This window comes from Crocodylus siamensis, chromosome 5, assembly GCF_052110815.1.
Source record: "Crocodylus siamensis isolate JL-2025a chromosome 5, ASM5211081v1, whole genome shotgun sequence".
In the NCBI taxonomy this organism is placed as follows: domain Eukaryota; kingdom Metazoa; phylum Chordata; order Crocodylia; family Crocodylidae; genus Crocodylus; species Crocodylus siamensis.
In genome coordinates this window covers 80,733,179-80,754,782 of record NC_143399.1, presented here as the reverse complement: position 1 = coordinate 80,754,782, position 21,604 = coordinate 80,733,179, and the positions used below count along the sequence as shown (strand labels likewise).

At 43.5% G+C, this 21,604-nt stretch overlaps 1 protein-coding gene across 16 annotated transcripts in view; it reads left to right on the top strand.

The window, feature by feature from the left end:
• Window positions 1-21,604, top strand: part of TNS3 (tensin 3) — a 505,358-nt gene that overhangs the window by 203,440 nt on the left and 280,314 nt on the right. The gene's annotated exons all lie outside the window — the stretch shown is intronic.

The following is a 21,604-nucleotide window of genomic DNA, read 5'->3' as shown; positions in this document are numbered from 1 at the left end:
GAGGAACTGAGGAGTTTGTGGAGACAGATAATTAAGGCACTGTGTGTTTCCAGGCCTTGTGAGTTGAATCATGGCTCAGACATTTCTTTGATGCTATAGTTCAGCAAAAAGAAGGTGCAATCAAACTGTGATTTGTTCAGTAACTGCACATTGTACAGAAATGTGAAACTCATAATTGACTCTTAGTCACAAAAGGGGCATCCCAAATCTTGCAAATATTGAATTTGTAGTGTGAGAATCAACCTTGTGCCTTCAGATACGATACAAAACTTTAACTTTTCATCGCAAAATACTTCTGACTTTAAGTCAGATCATGTTAGAGATCAGATTAATTTCAGTTATAGATAGGTTTTTCATATCTAAAAGAGCTGCCTAGGTCTGATCCAACATTTAAAAAAAATCCATTCTTTTTAACACTTTTTAAATTGTTTTTAATCGTCCCAGCAGTTGTTTTTCAAACTACTGCAAACTTTCAGTGATCCTTTGCTTTCTAAACCAGTTACTCCAGCCATGTAGGTTTTTTGGTTTTTTTTTAAATTGTTTGTTGTGGCTTGTTATTTTGTGGTCTTAGTCTGTTAATTAGCCACATGACTTATAGAGGTAAAACAATACCAAAGTAATTTAAATGTTCTGATTTTTATTTATTTTGGTTACTGAAAACTACTTCTCTTGCAGATGAAAATTAAATTGGAATGGAAGCAAGTTGAGAAATCTTGAGTTGTTCTAATTGTTACTTTATATTCCTTGAATCCAGAGTAGGTGTGAGTGAATTAATAATTAATCAAGGTTTTAAACCTTTTTCAGGATTTGGGACAGCTTTTAGTTGGTTAGTTTTTCAAAGTCCTTGTGTGTTTTAGTTGTAAGCACTTGGGAAGTGCAGCTGTCATGTTTGTTCAGAACCTATCTTAAAGGGGTCCAGAACCGGCTGAGGCCTCAAGGAATAACCAAATAATACATGGATTATTATTATGATTTATTACCTCTCCATTTAATTTGGCTTGGAAGCATCAAATACCACAGGCAAGACTGTTCACTAGATATGAATGTTAAGAAATTTGTGCACTTAATATTTGGTCTGGACAAATATGGTTGTCCAGACCAAAGCCATTACTATCAGTTTAATGAGGGTAAAAAGATGTTTCTTTAATTTAATCAAATGTTCCTTTGTGCAGTGAATCCAGAGTGCTTTGCCTTGGTTCATGTGTTGGGATTTTAAGACCATTACAGCCTTTGTTTTACAGACCTGATAGTCTCTACTGATTCACCTCTGTGCCAGGAAGTTGCACAAGGCCTACCCATCAGCTCAGTTTTAAGGGTTTTGGTGGGACTTCCATGGTGCATAGACTTCTCTTCACAGGGATGAGCTTTATCCTGTGCTAAACCATTTGTTTTCAAATGACAGTTGTATATGGGCCTGGCAAAGTATTGTCTCAAGAACACTGTATGATATAGTCAAATAGCAAGTGATTTTAAATACTTGGTATTTCAATGAGAGAAAATGCAGTAATAACACATTTAGATTATAAATAATCTGCAAAATATGATTGTGGCTGGTTATGGCTTTGGTAGTCGAGCAGAGAGTGTCAGCTGGAAAGGCAAATGGAATTTGGGCCGCATCTGGGTCATGAGTTGCCTGGTAAACTTCTGTTGAATCTGAATTGCTAAGCATGTATTGTGCGTGTGATGAGAATTTTTTTTGCATTATTTCAATGCTTAAGTGCCCTTGTTGGGACACTATCTTATTTTGCTAGATGCTGTACATATTTGTATAGGACTAGATTTAATAAATATTTATGAAGAAATTATGGTAATCATCATGACATGCATTAATCCTAATCTGTGAGTGAGAAAGGTGAGGTGGCCTGACCCAAGGATGATTAGAGATAATGGAAAGACAGGCATAATTTCAGTGGACTTTTGATCAGAGTCACAGTTATTACTCATGCTTTTTTGCATGGTACTTTGTATATATACATATACACGCGCGCACACTTTCTCATTTAGGTTTTATTCCAGGAAATATCATTGACTTCACTGGGACTTTTCACACGCTTAACTTGAAAACATGTCTGTCTCATGTTTTATGTTCTTAATTTTGTTTACTGCTTGCCTTTGGATATGGCTGTCTCCATTTAATTGGTCTAAAGGACAGAAACACTGATTACTGTTTAAATGACTGTCATAAACAGTTGCTAATAAAGTACAGTCTGGAGTTTTTAAAGTATGCAGAGTTGCAAGGGTATGGTGTCTGATTTTTCCATTACCAGTGTTGTACATTTTTGATTGGCATCTTTACTAAATGTTTGATAGTATTATAAACTGTGCTATGGTCAAAAGAACTGCAAATGCAAATATAGACAGAATATGCAACAGTAACTTAACCAGATTTAATGAAAAGGCCACCAATTAGAATAACCATGCAAAGTGCATAGCCTCTTTTGAGTCCAAACAGAATGTTTTTAAAAGAATTAATCATCTGTGTAGTAATGTTTCAGTGCCTTAAAGGCTACTGCTTACATATGCTTAATTAAATGGAAAATGTGAAATGAAGGACTGAGCAAGGAATTCTCTGAGATCCAAAGAAAATACAAGTTGTCATACAAAATAATTTGTACTTTACTCTGCATATGTGGCCTTCCTTACCAAGGGGTGCCAGAGCACTTCACAAATTATGTACTAACTTCTGTGCTGAAATACAACCACTTCTGGAGTTGAGAACTACTGTCAAGTGGGCAACTTTCATATAACACATTACTACAACTACCAAAAGCAGGAGGGAAAAACTAGGAGTGCACCAATAAAGACTTTCTTGGCTGGTACTGATGGCCGATTATTAACCAGGCATATTGGCCAATTCCTATCCAATAGCTAATTTTCAGGAAGGCGGCCTGGCAGCTTGGAAGGCAGCCTCCTGCTGGTAAATCTGTAGGGGGGAAAGGGGCATAGGGGTGAGTAGTGTCATGGTGGGGGGAAATCAAGGCACCCACACTGAGGGGAGGAAGTAGGGCAGGGGCTGGGGCAGGCACTGCCCAGCCAGGGCAGTGAATGCGACTCCGGGGTGGTGTGCAGGACAGAGGCACAGAGAAGAGGCTGGCACAGCTCTTGGCCCTGAGCCCGCAGTGGGCATCCCGCTTGCCCTTACCCTACACACAAATCCGGGGTGGGGGGCACATGTGACCCCATGTTTCCCCTGGGGGGGGGTGCAGCAGCAGAGAGCTGCCCCTGGATGAGCCACCCGTGGCTCTGGCCTTGCCTCTGGCCTCTACTCCCTCCCTTACCATGGGGGCTTCAATTTCCCACCCCCCACCCCGATTTACCAGGAAGGGCCTGCTCTCCAAGCTCCCAGGCTGCATTCATGGCCGCGTGCATTCTGTGGCTGTGCACAAGCATGTCAGTTGCTGATAATGTTAATTTTCCTGTTACCAATGCCAATCTGTTATGCAACCGGTATGTCAGTGCACTTCTAGGAAAAACCTTAGCCAGGAAAACTAAGGATGGAACCAGATGTTGCCTTTGTGCAATTTTTATGGTGGCACAAAGCAAAAGCAAATAGAAGATGTTTATGCCCTTTTTCATTCTGCAAACGCCCACATTTGTTGTTGTGACAAAAGATGGAAATAATGTGTGCTGCTTTGTTTTAGTGTATGTCTATTTGCTTTGTGGTGACAGAGCATGGGCAGCTATCCCAGGCAGGTGCTCTTGGGACTTGAGGGGTTTGGTCCTATAAGCCCTGGGAATTTCCACACAGGATCGGGCCTCTTAAGCCTTGGGATTGCCTGCCTGGCTTTCCCACTTCCAGGGATGTGCCCTCAGTAATCTCTGGGGCATGTGAAAATAGGAAAAGTCAGGGTTCCCCACTTCCAGAGACATGCCCCTGAAAATCTGCAGGGCGTGCCCCTGGAAGCAGGGAACCCTGACTTTCCTCATTTCCAGACACTCACCCTGGAGTTTGCCAGGGGCATGTCTCTGAAAGCAAGAAACATGTCTTCCATTGTTCTACAGGATTAACTCAAACTATCTGATGTGTCATTAGGCATTGTCTATTTCTCATGTAAGATACACTGCTGATCTTTGAAAGTGATTTTGGAACGAGAGATTTAACATTCATAGCAGCTAACCACGGCCTCATACTTTTGGATTATGTCTGAAAGGACTGCATATATTAAATAGGAATTGCTTACTTCAGAAGGATAAGAGATTGAGTTAGTCATGTCAGGATGTGATGTTGTGGTTACAAGTTTTTTTAAAGCTAAAGTTCAGAACACTAAGATTTCGTTTTGTGAATGCAGAAGTTTAGATAAAAAAAAATAGTCTTACAGAAATTGCAATGTGTGCTAAACAGCTTGGAGGTATAAACTCTGTCTGCTTTACTGAAGTCTAGATCTCCACTTACTGGGTTTTCAGTTGTAGCCATGTTGGTCTGAAGGCATCGGCAAGGTTCTTTGGGTAGATTTGATATCTTTTATTAGACCAACTGAATAGTTGGAAAAAAGTTCTTTGCAAGCTTTTGGGCACAATCGCCCTTCTTCAGGCATAAGGAGTCTCTGCTGTTCTGAGACTTCAAGGAATGAAAGAAGCTAAAAGTGTGACAGGAGGTCAGTGAGAATGTAAATAGGTGGAAATTAGAAAAACGAGGGATAGAGAAGGGAAGGGAGGGGGGAAACGAAGGGGGAGGAAAGCCAACGGTAAGTACGGGAGACTAGTAGTTTTCCACGGTAGAAAAGAGGCTGAGTGAGAAAACGTAAATAGCTGGAAATTAGGAAGATGGAGGGGAGGGGAGGAAGCAGGGAAAAGAAAAGTGTAAAAGGTCATGTGTGGCAGGTAGCTGGTGAATTAGATGTCAGTCAGGTTGTAATGTGTCATAAACCCAATGTCTGTATTGAGCCCATGATATTTTGTATCCAGTATATTTATGAAGTGAGTTTGTAGGCTCCTCTACAAAAAGTATTTTGTAAGTTCCCTTTGAGGATTAGAACAGAGAGATCAGAGAGGGAGTGATTGTCTTGTGAGAAGTGTGCCCTCACAGGTAATTGGGTATTATTTTCTGAGAGATTTCATAGATATTTGGGCTGGAAGAGACCCCAAAGGATCATCAAGTCCAGCCCCATGCCCAGGGGCAGGAAGTCAGTAGGGATCATAGGATCGCAGCAAGATAAACATCCAAACTTCTCTTGAAGGCGTTCAAAGTGGGTGCTTGAACTGCCTCCGGAGGCAGTCTATTCCAAACCTTGGGGGGCTTGGACAGTGAAGAAGTTCTTTCTTATGTCCAGAGAGAGTTTCAGTGTGTTTTCATTCTCTTGTGCAGTTGTTGTTTGGTTTCTCCTACTATTTTTAATCAAGAGCATTTGGTCACTGGCTTAGATGTATAACATTTCTTAAGGTGTGGGTGTAAGATCCAGGAATGATAATGGTTCTGTTGTAGGGTATGGTTATTGTAGGAGTGGTGGAGTTTTGTTGGTAGGTTTTGCATTTCTTGTCTTGGCATGGTCTGGATCCATTAGGTGTGGTTTAGGTCATAGGGAGTTTGCTTCTGGTGATGAGGTTAGTGAGGTTTGGTACTTGTTTAAAGGGTATGATGGGTGATTCTGGAAAGATCTCTTTGAGAATTGGGTCATCTTCTAGTATGGGTTGCAGTTGTTTGAAGAATTTCTGTGCAAGTTCCAGGGAAGGGTGGTATGTTATAATTAATGGTGTGTGATCCATGAGGATTTTCTTTTTGTATCGCAGCAAATCTTCGCATGGTATCCGGGTGGCTCTTTCAAAAGCACGATCTATCTCTGGAGGAGTGTCCTTGTTGGGTGAAAGCCCTTTTGAGGTTTGTGAGGTGATGATCATGGATAGTCTCCTTCATGCAAATTTGGTGGTATCAGTGACCTTTGCTATAATTTACTTGGCTATAACTTTCTTGGTGTGTTTAGGGTGATCGCTGGTTCTGTGTATGTTGGTCCATGAGCTCCTTGTATATGGTGGTTTGTACTTCACCATTTTGGATATTGATTGTTGTGTCTGAAAAGGAAATGCTGGTGTTAGAGTATTCAAGCGATAGTCTGATGCAGAGGGGTGATGATTGTTGATTTTGTAGTGGAAATCAATGAGAGACTGCAAGGTTTCAGTCCAGATCATGAAGAAGTCATCTGTGTATCTCGGGTATGGTATGGGTTTGGTGCAGTTCTTAAGGAATTCTTCTTTCAGGTGGGCCATAAAAAGGTTGGCATATTGTGGGGTCATTGTGGTGCTCATAGCTGTGCCCATGGTCTGGGGGAAGTGTTGGTTGTTGAAACTGAAGTTGTTGTATACGTCATCCTCATATCCTTCACACTAGTTCAGTGATATCCTGAAGTCTGTACTCTGAGTTGTAATCTTGTTCTTGTAGATGTCAGACAGGCTTGGATGCTGTCTTGGTGTGTGGAATAGGTTTATAAACTAGTGACATCCATGGTGGCTAGGAGGGTATTGCTGGGAAGGTGTTCTGTGTTTTTTGAGTTTTCACAGGTCTGTTGTATCTCGGATAAAACTGTCTTTGGGTGATGAGTGGTTTTAGAATGGATTTGATGAAACCTGATATTTCTTCCATTAGGGTTCTGTGGTTGGAAATGGTATGTCCGCCGGGGTTCCCTTGTTTGTGGATTTTAGGGAGCATGTAAAAACTCCCTGGATGGGTAGTGGAGGGATAAGGGTCTGAAGTTTTTCTTGTAGTTCAGATGGAAATGTTGTGATTTTGAGTGTTGAGGTGAAAAGGGGAGTTGGATTTTCCTCTAGTTTTTTATAGTAGCTAGTGTTAGAGAGTTAACTGTTGGCTTCTTTTATGTAGTCTTTACAGTTAAGGATAACTATAGCTCCTCCTTTATTTGCTGCTTTTATTACTTTTTGGTGGCTGGATCTTAGAGATTCTGTGGCCCTTCTTTTTGAGAGGGAGAGGTTGTTATAGTGGTGTTTGTTGTTGAGTATTTCATTGTTCATTCTTTCTCTGAATCGGTCAATGCAGTGTCGAGGTTTTAATTTCTTCCACTGTAAGGTGTCCAATCTGAGGGTTTTTTTGGCGTCAATTTTTTTGTTTATGTTGTCATCAGATGAATTCATGTTGAAAGTGGATTCCTTTTGGTTGTGGAAATATTCCTTCAGACAGAGCCATCAAAAAATTCTTTTAGTTCTCCACATTGTAGTATCTTATTTGTGTGTTTTTCTGGACAGAAATTAAGGCCTTTGGAGAGGAGAGATTTTTCAGCTTTGGTAATTGTGTGTGCATGGAGAGCTTGATAATATTAGAGGGTTGATTGGTTCCTTCTGTTTCATCAAGGATGATGTTGGAATGTTGTACAGTATTGGTGTTGTTCTTCTGAGGTTTGTTTTGTGGCTGGGAAAGTTGTTTCTGTAGTAATTGATTAAATTTCTTTTTTGTGGTGGATGAATGGCGTAATAAATCTTTGGTAGTCTTTTTGTGTACAGTGTATATAATGTTTGGGAAGGTATCTGGATTAATCTCTTGTAGGTTCTTGTAGCATGTGTTGATTTCTTTCTCGATGTGATTTCTCCACTTGGAAGTAAATGAACTCACAGCAACCTTTAAGTATAAACATTCACTATATTTTGTAGTACTTTGTGACCAGTGTGTCGCACCACACTAAAAACCGCGTATGTAAGAGACAAAGCAAGTTTTCAGATATGTTTATTTAAAAAAAACCCACATTTTCCTGTGCAAATGGTTTCAAAGCCAATATAGGCACAGGCGATATGTGGAGAAAAAAATAACGTGGAAGAAACCAGCCTTAAAAACTGAACCCTTTGGAGCTCAAGCAAATAGAGCCAGTGGAGCAGATCTCCTGAAAGTAATGACAAAAGCTTTCTTTCTCCATGTTCCCAGGGGCTGAAGGACACTTCGGAGATAAACTAGGTTGGGACCACAGATGTAAATTCATAAAGACACATTCAGGATCTGAACCCTGGCTTAAAGATGTGAAAGACTTCAAGATCCCTCTGACATGTTAAATAAGAATGTCCTTGAAGTATAATTTAGATCGGTGGTTCTCAATCTGGTTAGATTCAAGGTGTCCCATTACAAATGCCAGCTATTAGCTTACACTTATTTTTGCTACTATGGAAAAATAATATTGCAAGAACTCCAAAGACTACAATAGGTCAGAATGCTTTTTAACACTAGGGATTCCTATTTGAAATCTGTGGGTTTATCTTGTGAATCGTGTATAAGTGCTTGCACACTTAACAGAGTTATATTGCGTAGCTTCCCATGGGATCCTTCAAAGGAACTCATGGCATCTTAGGGTGGTCTGGCAGTGGCACCCTGGATGAGAACCTCTAGTCTAGATGTATACATTCTGAAGATCTTCAGAGGACTTACCCTTGCTTTGACATTCAGGACATGTAGCTGAGAAGATGGGATGGGGCCGTGACAAGGAACGAGATGGGTGGGTAGGTCTAGAGAGGCACTGGGATCTTGGGGCAGTGACAGCATGGTTCTGATGCCAGAGCAGAGTGCAGTCCACTACCTGCATGGCCCTGTGACAAATGTGGGTTCAATGGGTAGGGGTGCTCAGGGAGCGGATTGCGGCTCAGCCCCAGCTCCAACCCCACACTGTCACTGCCCCAAGACTCTGGCCCTGGAGCCACTTGCCCAGCCAAGCACCTTGCCCATGCAGCTAGCTGCTGGTCTCTATACAAGGCCTTGACAGTGACGGACCAGGCTGGTTCTATGGTCTGGCAATGTAACGGCCCTGCACATCACAGCAATTTTCTTTATATTTTGAATTTGTTTAATTGGAATGTTGTCATATTTCCAAAAATTGCTCCATTGTTGCATCAGTATCCATAGGAAATAGGCAGCGGTTTTCAAAGAAACCTAAGGGAAATAAGGGTCCAAATCCCATTTCAAATTTGGTAAGAGTTGGGAGGATATGAATCTTTCAGGCACCTCTTTATTTTCAAACATGGGGGTTTAAAGTAGAATTTGAGGATTAGCAAAAAATAGGGGAAAACAATCCCAGAGAGATAATGCGGTGGCACAGGAAATTGTGGACAGGATCTTTTGATAGTTGGGCTTACGCAGATCACACTCGCTTTAAAGGTCAGGCTTAATTTTATTAATAAGGTTTAAACAAAACAAAATCAACTATGCTGGGTGCACCAGTGAGCACCCACTCACACTGGTGTTGTATCTCCGGGAAGGGTCGCCGGGATCAGGCGGGTCTGGCGTCCTTCCCTCTGGCTGGCCAGGCCGAAGGTCGCTCCGTGTCGATTCAATCCGTAGGGTACGTTCCGTTGTGCGCGCAAAGACCCCAAAGTTCACAGCGCGATGATTTTTATACTCTCTGTGATGCAGGGCGGTCTTATTACATGTGGCGCTTTCTCATTGGCTCGGGGCGGTGACCGTCACATTATTGACAAGCCCTGGACTTCCCCCTGAGAGACCCCGTGCAGAAAATTCCAGCCACATGCTGCTTCCACGCTGCAGCCCCAGAGTCTCCCATCCACCCAGCACTTGTTACATAAACATTAAACACATGCGAACATGGCCACCTATAGCGCTTAGCAAGTGCAAGATAATTACAACAGAAATGAACAAGCAGAAGTTCCTTAGTGTGACTGTTACTGTTACAACATCAGGGGCATATGACCATGTTAACTTCTTAAAAAATAGAATTATTTCTTTGTACAGCAAAGGCCAAATTTCTCCATGCTTTTCTTTATGAGAGGTCTTTTCTTTGCTTCAGATCTATGTCTCCATTTCACACAAACTTGTTTGTTGGCACTTGTCTGGCATTGTCCTGCATGTTTTCTGTTCATGGATCTGTATCTCATTTTCCTGCTGCTGTTTATCAGTAGATTTGGTAGGAAAATTTCATCAAAATGGATGGAAAACATAGTTTTTGGATCATACTATCCCAATGCTATAAACATTTAATAAATAACGAATTACCACATAAACTGTGGAGTTCATCCAAACTGCTTAAAAAAAAAAAAGAGGTACATAGTAACTGTTTATGTGTTTACAATACTCTGGAAATTACCAGTAGTTGTTTCTGCCTTCTGCAATGAATGAACAGGTATATTAGCTTTCCCTGGGTTAGGCTTTAAATAACAATGCAGAGATCTTGACCTTGTTATACTGGCTTTGAGGCATGATCCTGACCCCCTGAAGAGAGTGACAAAACAGTAATTAAAATCAGTAGAACCAAAATAAATATCATGGAGATAATTTAAATTTGCTTTGTTGAAATCAGAATATTGCCAAATCAAGGTTCACATTGACAACTGGGGAAAAGCCTGCTAGAAAAATAGTCAAACTGAGTTTTGAGAATTTCATGAAGACATTTGAAAGTTATAAATAGGACCATTTAAAAGGAAAACTAGGGGTATTTTTAAAAATTCCATTGAAATGCATGTACTGCCGTAGGCATCTATCTTGTGAGACAATAGAATTGTGCCAAGTGAGACATCAGCTTGTTGAACATCTGCGTGTATATGGCTGTAGAGCTCAATTCTTGAATGACATTCCCTTTTGCACTTAGCATATGTGAAGTTTGTAACAAACCATCCTGAATGTACTGTAGGTACAGCGTTCACTATTACAAGTGGGAGAACAGCAACAGTATGTATCACTGTCTTGGGGACTCCAGGTGCATAGTGTCTTTTCTCCATAAGGCCATGCAGTGGAGAGTTTCTGAACACATGCACGTCATGTGCTTCTGGCCCACCCGGTATAAATGTTCATGAACCAGCCCTGGCGGTCCACCATGACTTGCAGAATCACAGAGGCAAATCCTTTCTTGTTTGTGAATGACCACCCCTCGCAAAGGGGATTGTACTAGCATGCGAGTGCTGTCTAAAGCCCCCATGCAGTTAGGGTACCCCAATGGCTCTGAAGCTATCTGTGACTTCCTGAGGATTCCCAAGGTAAATAAAATAAAATTGTTTGCCGCGATGTCCTGCAGCAGCTGGCATACCTCACGAGTTGCCAGCCTGGCTATGCAGGAAGCCACATGAAACTGGTTTGCAATGTAGTGGTGGCTAGTTTCATGATGGCCATGGCCACCCTCTTGTCCGGCGTGATGGCCCGATGCATGTTAGTGTTCTGCCTTGCAATTTGTGGCCCTGACATTGAGATGATATGATCAAACATCTCCCTGGTCGTTTGGAACATCTCCAGCCACTGCTGATCATTCCAAGTGGTCTGCACAATTCACTTCCACCAGTCTGACCTGCTCTCTCGGGCCCAGATCCTGCATTTGCTGCTCCTCAGGTTCATCTACAGAGCCTTGTCAGCTTCCACTTCTTCATGTGCCTCTCAGCTGTCCCACTCCACTGCATACCTAAGTTCCCTTTTTTGTGAAGTGCCTATATGTGCAGGCATCTCCTCATCACAAGTGTTGAGAAAGAGGATTAATGCATATGCTATTATTAGGTGTGCCTACATGTTTTATAATAAGTCCAAGGCCAGCAGCAGGGTAATTAGCCACGCTTCCTCCTCCTCCTCACCCATATCTTCCAGATTATCCATTTCGGATTCTTCACTCAGTTCTCTGTTCTCCGCTTCCTAGGTCTCACATTTCTTTCTGAATCTCCATTTGGTCCTCCTCCATCTTCCCATGTGGATTCTCCCTAGCACGGTTGATTTGAACGTATTCAGCTCAGTGCAGCCCCAGCTCCAGCCTGCCCTGTGCAGATCTGGGGACACATGCCCCCTTCCCCGTGCCCTCCCAGGCAAGTGGTAGAAGCCATGCCCCCCGCCTCAGCTCCGGCCCCGCGCCTTGCTCATTGCGGGGTCATTGATCTGCCCCCTCAAGCCCCTTTCCTTCCCCTCCCCCCACACCAGACTTACCAGCTGGAGGAAGCTCTCCATGCTGCTGGGCTGTGCTTCTTGCTGCCTGTGCTGCACTGTGGCTGCATGGCAGCTCTGCAAGCTGCCAGGGTGGTATCAGAAATTAGATCGGTATTGGCCACAAAAATCTCTATCAATGCACCCTTAGTAACACTGGAAAAAAAACGAGAATAATGATTATGATTATAATCATACTGCTGATAATGATTTTATACAGTACCTAAAACATTAACCCCCGTGTCCGCCGTGACTTAAATAGTTTCTAAACAGAAACAAAAAGGGCCTGTAGTGTGTTTATATAGAAGCAACTCAACATGCATGTCAAATAATAATTTAAAATTTTTTAAATTAAAATTTATTTTTAATAACATATTATTTATGAACAATTAGAATGTTTTTGTCTCTGGTTAGGATAAGAACTGTCTTTGAAGTATGCTCTGTGTGTCCTGCTTCCACGGCTGACTACGTGCACAGCCTCATGGCCTACAACCCTAGTGTACCTGCCTCTACTGTACAAGAGTTTGAAATGCTGAAAAATTTGAAATGTTTAGGTAGTCCAAGCATCTACTTATTCTGATATGCTTCATTAAGTCTTTCGAAAAGTGATAGGTACAATGTTCCTGTTCTTTTTTGGGGGGTTCTGTAGATAATTCATGGGTACATCAAACATACATAGCCAAAAATGTAGAATTCACTATATGTCCTCTACTGTATGACTATTGTGTACTCTCCAGGTACAAAACAGCTCAGTGTACTCTCAGGATACAAAAGAACACAGTCATGGCAGGGTGCTGGGTGGGCACCTACCTCAATTTCCACACTTGGGCGTAGTGTACTCTCAAGATACAAAAGAGCACAAAGTCATGGCTGGGTGCTGGATGACAGTTGACTGACTGTTGGGCATTCTGTTCATTTTGTGCAGCATGTACAGCAAGAGAATTAGCATGAAGTTTTTGTATTAGGGTAATGTCTTTTCCTAATGGTAATCAGTAACAATAATAATAAATGTATCTGTGTCTGTTTACTGCCTCTCAGCCTCCCTCCCTCCCTTGCTGTCTGTTTTCCTCTGGTGCCTGCCCAAAACTCTGCGGTCCCAGCCCAGGCCTACTTGGTGGGTGCCTTACTGACTAATGATTGTACTACTTTGCGTCTTGTGAAGACAATAAGTCCAATTAGGTTTATCTAGAGTAATAATAATCATAAATGATACGAATACTAATTTGGCTCTAATCATAATAATCTGCTTCCAAAAGTAATCAACAATCAGCAGCAGAGAGAGGGTGCCCTGTCATTGTCTCAGAGTAATTATTGTGCTTTTTTTATAGCTTGTGGAGCCCAACCCTCTCTGATCTGGTCAGCTTGCTCAAGTTCAAATATAGCTATTCCAGCTATTCAATGTAATAATCAGAAATAAAGTATTCATAATCTTTAGAAAACAACTATCACAAATGTGTGTGCAGTGTCTTTGTCACAATTCCAGGCAGGCCTACCTCCATGTGTGCTCTGCCTATCAAGGCTGTGTGGTTGGTCGCTCCCAGGTTCCAGTTGAGGTTTCACCATTTCATACATTCTGATCAAACAAGTATTGGTATAAATAAACATTTCATCTTGACTTCTGTTCTCTATGCTTATGCCAAATATTAAATAGATCTTCTTTGGCTTTCTAAGCAGGCTTTCTAAGATGACCCTCTTTCCTACTGCCTGGTGGGTGGCTGCCCTTTTTTCCTAATGCCTGCTTAGTGTCAGTGTCCCTGGGGGATGGCCGAGTACCTTCTTTCCTAGTGCCTGGTGGGTGTCAACGCCCAGGGGGAGGGGGCGACTGCCCTCTTTCCTAGTGGCTGGTGGGTGTTCAGTATGTTAATCAGAGTAATTGTACTAATCAGCAATAATCAGAGTAATTGTACTAATCAGAAGAAATCAGAGTAATCAGCTCCCAAGGGAGGGGTACCTTCTTTCCTACTGCATCCTGGGTATCAGCGCCCAGGGGGTGGGTAACTGCCCTCTTTCCTACTGCCTGGTGGGTGTTCAATTTAATAATCAGAAATAATCAGAGTAATTGTCCTAACTGGCAATAATCAGAGTAATTGTACTAATTATAAAAAATCAGAGTAATCAGAGGGTGAGTGCCCTCTTTCCGACTGTCTGATGGGTGTCAGCATCCAGGAGGTGGGCAGCTGTCATATTTCCTCCTGCCTGGTGGGTGTTCATTTTAATAATCAGCAATAATCAGAGTAATTATGGAAACTGCCTCCCACACAAACACAAATAAACAAAGCGAACAGGCATACAAATACAAACACAGCCAGAAAACAAACAGGAAACACAAACACAAAAATACAAAAAACACAAATGCAAAGACATAGATATAAACATGCAAGGAGAAATACTTGCAGTGTGAATGTGCTATTGAATAAATCTACTAGTGCTTGATCACAATGTATGAAACACAAATGCACAAACACTAAAGACACAAAAACAGAGCCACAAACACAGAAAAATACAACGCAACACTTCATAAAAATACAGGTGACTCAAAAGAAAAAAACAGACTATCATAGATCCCAAACATTGAGCACTTGACCACTGTACATTGTAATTTTTCAAATGAGCAACAAAAATTGTTTTTGTAAGTTAAAGTGTTATAACTATTCCATGCAAGTTGTAACTAAAAGCTATTAAGTTATGCAAATGTCAGCGTAGAACAAATGGGGTCGCTTGCCTGCTCAGTGTCAGTGTCTGGTGGGTATGTGGCCTCTATCATAGTAATCGTTAGAAATAATTGCTTCAGTAATGAGTAGAGTAGAAATAATCGTAATGAGTAGAGTAGAAATAATTAAGAGTAAGCAGTACAAATATACTTTCAGAAATGTCTGTGAAGCATGCAGTATATGTAGCACTTCCAGGCCAGCATCTGTGTACAGGTGTGTTGGCTCCCCCCAGTCCAACCCCTGCCCCCTCTCCCGGCGACCCCCACAGTGCCCAGCCTGCCTGCACGTAGCTGTGGGAGCAGAGGAATTGGGCAGCAGTGCAGGACTCACACATGGTGGCTTGCTTGCATGCAGCTAGGAAGGCTCGTGGTAGGGCAGAGTGGGGAAGCAGTGGAGGTGATGCAAAAAACAAACCGCAACCATAGGCTCAGCACAGTATTGCTGTTTTTTCTTGTTGGGTTTTGGATGGGGTGCTCTGTGGGAGTGAGCAGTCTTTCTTGCAAAGCTATGAAGAGGTTCTGTCCTCTCAGAAGTGTGGTTTGCCAGGATCCCTGAATATTGGGATTAGGGGTACCACAAGCATTACACCTCTGATACCAGTCCCCCCTGCTGCTGTCTGCGGTACTGAATTATAATCGGGGGCATATTTAAGCCAGTAATCCCATTACTTCTGAAATCCCAGGCTGTGTATGAAAGAAAATACGGCACATCCAGAAGGAGCTGTATGAATTTCAAAACTTTATTTCAACATTAAAATGGTGGTCCATTTACATTATTTTTTTCATAAAAAAGAAGTCATTTAAAAAAAATAATTGTACAGTAGTAGAAAAGTAGAAAAAAAGTAGTTTAGGTTTTCCTTCCCTGTATCTGTTTATTTATACACTATTTATTATTTATACACCATCTATTTATATGCTGTTTAAACACTACTGTTGATACTATCGCTACATGTGTATATCTATATATCTATTTCTAGTCTACTTTTTAATTCTTTACTCTGTTCTTCTATTTCTTCTACTAGTCTTATTTATTCATTCTTTCATTTATTCACTCTTTTCAATTTCTGATCTTGTAAGTCTTCTGCAGGGGAAGAAAGAAGAAGAGGATGGGTTTTGGCCCACAGTCCAAATACCACCTCCTTCACCTCCCCCCTAGAGGCTACAAAGTCAGTGGGATATTTCTGACATTACCCATATGTCACCTGGGGTGCTGTATCTTCTGGGAGGTGGGTCTGGCATACAACGTCCACCTGCACAATTTGTCGTGTTTCTGGAATGGCAATTATAAGAAATAGGAAAGTTACCGTGCCATATTAAAGTGTTAAGAAGAGGTGCCACACTCCCTCAGTTGCAAACTTAACATTTCCTGCTGCTGTTGCTGGGCTCCACAGTTTTGACCATGGTGCTGGGTGCGGGGTGGGGAGCACATACAGGACTGGTCATGGTGGTGGGGGGTTTTTTGCTCGCAGTATTTGAGTTATTTTTCTTTGCAGCACTAGAGTGAAGCCAAATATGTTAGCAACTTGGAAAAAAACACTAAGTCATCCAATAGTTCTTTAAAAATGCTTTATTATTTCTTCAGTATATTATTGCTTGTTTTCAAAGAGGCTTTTATGTTCATAGGTTTTGTAAATGGTCAAACTTCCAATGCACAAAATTCAGCTTATATATTACTTTTGACTTCCGTAAGAAATGTTTTTGTCATTAAGCTAGAACCTGTAGTTCTTACCCAAGTAGCCATCATGTTAACATCAAGGGACACTTATTAGAACTAGGTCCAAGGAAATGTAATTTTACAGATTCTCAGAGGGAATGGTTGGGAAAATTTGTGAAGTGTAGTGAATTGACTAAATATGACATGTCCCACATTTCATTGCCAGCCAGTTAGGATCAGTTGTTCTTGGAACTAATGCCAACATTCTTAAACACAAATCTGGAAAAGCTTGTATTTGACAAGAGAGCCAGTGTGCAGAATGTAGACATTCAGCTGTTGTGCTTAGGAACTGAAGTAATCCTACTGCATGTGACATTGACTAAAATTGCCGGACTGCTTCAAAGATGTTCAGTGTTGTCTAAGAATTATAATACAAGTAGACAATTGGACTGTCCTCTAGAGTGGAGTTGAGAGTTGAATCACCTGTAATTTATTCTGAAAAACACCAAGGCCTGTTAAAATTGTTTGTTGAGGTCTTTTTACTGTAAGTAATTCACTCGTTCTTACTGGCTGCTATGCTATGATTGTATTGTTTGCCAACTGTTTTTCCATTTTTGTGTGCTTTGGACTGAAAAGCAAAGGGCTGCATTGTTGCTGGCCATTAAGGGTGGGGGGAGTGTAATTATTTGCCACAGAATTTCTTTAGAAGTAATGCTTTGTAGAACTAAGTAGTTGCTATAAAGTGTATGGAATATCTCTAGATGATTCAACTCCTCTGATACTCTAAAGCAGTAGTCCTCAACTGGGGTTCCACAAGACCCTACCAGGGATGATGTGGTGTGGGTACCACTGCCATGGCCAGCTAAAAGTACCCTGTACTCCTCGTGCACAGCCAGACTGGGAAGGTTGTGTCACAAATGCATGTTTCTCCAACAGTAGGGTTGTCTGATCAACCTAAAGCAGGCAAGATAGCCTGTTTGTACTGTAATCCTATCTGTTTCAAAGATCCTACATGGCTCCCAAAAACAGGGCATGTGGGACAATTCCACTTGCTCTATGTATCTCTGTTTCCAGGAGATGCAATACAGGGTTGGACCAGGGTTTATCAGATAACTCTGATGTAAGAAATAGTGTATGCTCATGCTGCAGCTCTTCATGGTCTGTGCACGAGGTGCACGAAGCATATTAACTGGTGGTGACAGAATCCCAGCTGAGGCAGCACACTGATTCTCAACCAGGGATTCTGCAAAATTAAAAACGTTATGGACGGGTACCCTGAATCTTTTCTTTAAAAAAAAAAAAAAAAAAAGGTTGGAACCACTATTCTAAAGGTTTTAAGGTATTTGTGTTCTTTTAAAATACTGTAAAAGGTACCTAAAAAAAAAAACAAACAACAACCCACCATTCATGTTGTTGGAGAGATACTCAGAGGCTGTAAACATCAAAGGAGGAACTCAGGAGGGGCAAAGGCAGTTGTCCCTAGGTATGATGGGATGAGGCTATGAAAAGAAATATATAGGCTGAATATCAGCAAAGTAGGGAAGTTACTTTCTGGCTTTGGTTAGCCTCCCAAGGCAGTGGTCATGCAACCCTCTCCTGCAGCTTTCTCTATCTTGCTTATGGTGCTGACAGAGCAAATACTGGAATTGGATTGGAAGGGGTAGTCCTGTGTTGGCTGGGAGATGGATGTGGACAAACTTTGTTTCCTGCAAGTCATGTATATCTTCTTGGGGACGCTCCTACCACTCCATGGGCATGTCCACACATGCAGGCACATGCACTTGCAGCAGCTAAAATAGAAGCAGTGCATGTTTGAGCCAGGCCTTTTTGCCTCAGTGCACGTGCCCGGACATGCATTTTGGTGTGGTGCAAGTTGTGCCACTTGGGGCAAAATAACTGCCTGGCTCCTCCCCGATCTGTAGCCAGGGGAGCTAGAGCCTGAGGCTAGCACCTGTGCTGGCCCCAGCAGTGTAAAAAGCTGCCCTGTCCTGACCACATTAGTACAAAAAGCTGCCCAGGCATGTAGCTCAGGGCTACTTGCTCTCTGGAGCTTCTGGAGCCCAGCCAATTGGTACCTGGGGACACTACCACTTGTGCCAGCTAGACTGCTGAAGCAGCCCTGAGAGTTCCCTGCACCTGCTATCTATTGCAGCAGTCTGGCAGTGGGGGCTGCTGCCTGGCTGTGACCTGCTGCCACCTGCGATAGCATGTGGCCTCAAAGGTGCGCACCTGCCAGACCCAGATGGGGACTGTTCAGTCAGTGGAGGCAGCTGCCCCTCTGGGCCAGCTGTCAGTGGGCTGTGACTGCAGAGTTGGCCTTAGTGTGGCACTGCTGCCCTGTGTGCCCCTGCCCAGCCATCTGGGCAGCTGTCACCTGAAAGATGTTCCCAGTGTGGTGGCCTGCTTTGAACTGTCATAGAATGTGCTCCTGGCCCCAAGTGTTCTGGATGTCAGCCACCACCAGCTGGGTCCAAGGTGGGGGGACATGGGGGTGTGTGAGCAGGTATGGGTAGATCATGGGGGGGCTGCTCAGAAGGGGTGGGTGTCCTGCCCCCTGCAGGGCACAGTCTCCTCACACAGCTCATAGACTGCCCCCCCAGGGGCTACAGCCCCCCCACAGCAGGGGCCACATGCCCCCTGCCCGACCCCACCCTCCGCTTGCTTCCCCCAGCCCTCCTGATTGCTGCCCTGCCCAGCCCCAGCATCCTGGCACTTAAAACCCCCGCACTCACTGGCTGTAGCAGTGGCGGTCGATGCCTCTGGGGTGGATATCCAGGAGTCTGGACCTGTGGATGTCCAGTGGTCTTGTTCCTATGTGTGCCTCTTGCAGTGTCTTAAAGGGGTTTGAGATGCTGCAAGAGGCACTTCTGTGCTCATCTGGATGAGCCCCGCAACAAACAGAGCTCTGGGATGGAGATTAAAAGCTGTTCCAGGAACTTGCAGAAGAAGGAGCAGCAGAGAGAACACATTTATAGTTACAGAATCTACCCCACACAGGGTCAGAGCCTCTGTCTCTGCACATTAGCATATCTGATGTGGCCAGCTGCTTTGGGTTTGTTTACACTGATATTTGGGATCAGTCTCTAATAGTTTGTCCTCAGTCATCCTGAGTTGCCCTTCCCTGTCTGTACCATACCTTATAGCGTACAGCAATATCCTTTGTGTTGTGCTGCTTATTTCTTCAGCATGGCACTAGGATTATCCTAAATTCCCTTATACAGCCCTTGTAGAAATCAGTCTGTGGGCTGCTCATCTGTCCTTACGGGCAGTGGCAAAGGGAAGGTGGGACTCCAGAAGGACTGAGAAATGAAGAACAGAGAATTATGGGATGGCTGCTGGTGGGCAGCTGCTTGTGATTTGAGGCATGTAGTGCCCAAGTGAGATCTACACACTGCAGAACAGGGAGGTGCCTGAGGCAAGCGGAACCAGCCTTCTACCCAGAAGTTCAGCAGAGCTTTAAAGCTAAGTATAGACAGTCAAAAAATGCAAGGCTGAATTGATTCAGTCTTTGCAGGTTAATTTAAGATGCACAGATTGAACCAATAAGCAAGTGAACAGAAGTTTACTTTAGATTCTGCAAATGCAGCCACATGCCTGCAGTGGCCCAGGCGGAGAGGCAGAGGCTGTAGAGCAGTGGTTCTCAACCTTTTTCATTCCAGGATCCATTTGCTAAGATCAGTGGCTTGTCCTGACCCACACCCCTGTGGCCCTGCTGGTGCCCAACCTGAAGTACCCTACCAGTGTCCCCTACTCCCAGGCCACAGCCCCTTTACCTCCCCCTCCCCGGCCATGTTGGTGCCCCTTACTCCCAATCCACAATCCCCTGCCCTCCACCCCCCAGCAGCTCTGCTTGGGCTGGAATGTGAGCAGTGAATGTGGGCCCCTGTGTGTATGGGCACCGCCCTGTGCCACCCACCCAAGTGCACAGCTTCTCCCTGCGAAGGACCACCCTTGCCTCCTTCCCTTGCTGAAGGGCCAGGTGCCTTCTCACCGCTCTCCCTGCCCTGCCACAGCCCTGCATCTGGCCACTGTCCCCAGCACTTACGTGTGTGTGTGCGCGCGCACACGCACGCGCATGCACGCACACACACACTCTCTCTCTCTCCCAGACAGTACCTGGACTTCTGTCCTCTGCTTTCCATACAATTACCTGCATTCAGTGGCTGGGCTGCTCCCATGACCTGGCCTCGCTTCGCTGTATGCTGGCCACGTGTGGCTACACGTGCAGGTGCACGTGTGCCTGCTGCCTCCAGTTGTCCCAAGCAATACTTGCAGGCTGGAACACTACCAGCTTCTGCAGGTTTTCCTGGGACTTCCTCACGACCCTTTCGAATATTTTTGTGACCCACTTTTGGGTTGCAACCTGCCAGCAGAGAAATGCCGCTTTAGAGCGTGCCTCCCTGCTCAGCAGGAGCAGACAACTTGGGCCAAGGCTAGCCTATCGCCTTGGGGGGGGGCACTGTTGGGAAGGTGCAAAGTATTCTGGGATGCTGGGGACTGTGTGTTAATTTGAATCTGGAGGGGACTGGGACAGATGTTCAATAAACCGATTTAATTTAATCAATTAAGTCAGATACTACGTCCACCCAGGTTTAGCTTACACTGATTTTTGCCATTTTGAAAGTAGTTTATGTGCACTGAGCTTCTGTTGTGTTACAGGCTTAAACCACCAGTTTCTGCTCAGTTACACCAATTTATGTGCAACTTCAGTCCCTTCTGTCTTAGGGTTAGGCTGGACTGTTGCCAGGGGTGAAGCCTACATTTTTGTAGTGTAGGGTCATCAGGTGCCAGCAGACCTTCTGCCATTTATCAGTGCTCCTGTCTAACCAGCGATATATCATGTCCATCTAGGGAACACTGAACAGAATCCGTTTACTAAATAAAAGTTTCCCACAAGGATCAGTGCTTGCATCAGCCCTTTTTAAATGTCTGCATAAGTGATCTTCCTGTCACCACCAGCCAGCAGTTCAACTATGTCTGTGACCTGGTGCTTGCTACTCAAAGGACCCAGGCTGAAGTCCAGACAGATCTGTGTGAAGAGCTCAAGTTACTTGAAGAATATTTTGCATGCTGGAGACTCCACCCAAATCCAACGAAAACTGCCATCATTCATTTCACATAAACAACATCCACGCGGACCAGAAACTCACCATTGCTTTCTGTGAAGGAGGTTAAGCATAAGAAGTTCCCAAAATACCTCAGCATAACTCTTGATTGGAGCCTCATCTTTCATGAACATCTACGGGATGTTGCTAAAAAAAAAAATGAAAGCACGTAGTCCATAAATGGAGAATCAAAGAGAGTTCAGATTGTGATTGCGGTGCAATTTTTCAGACAGTGCAACACATTTTGAATGATTGCCCAATTAGACAGTTCAATGGCAAACTAAAATCAATCCATGCAGCTACCT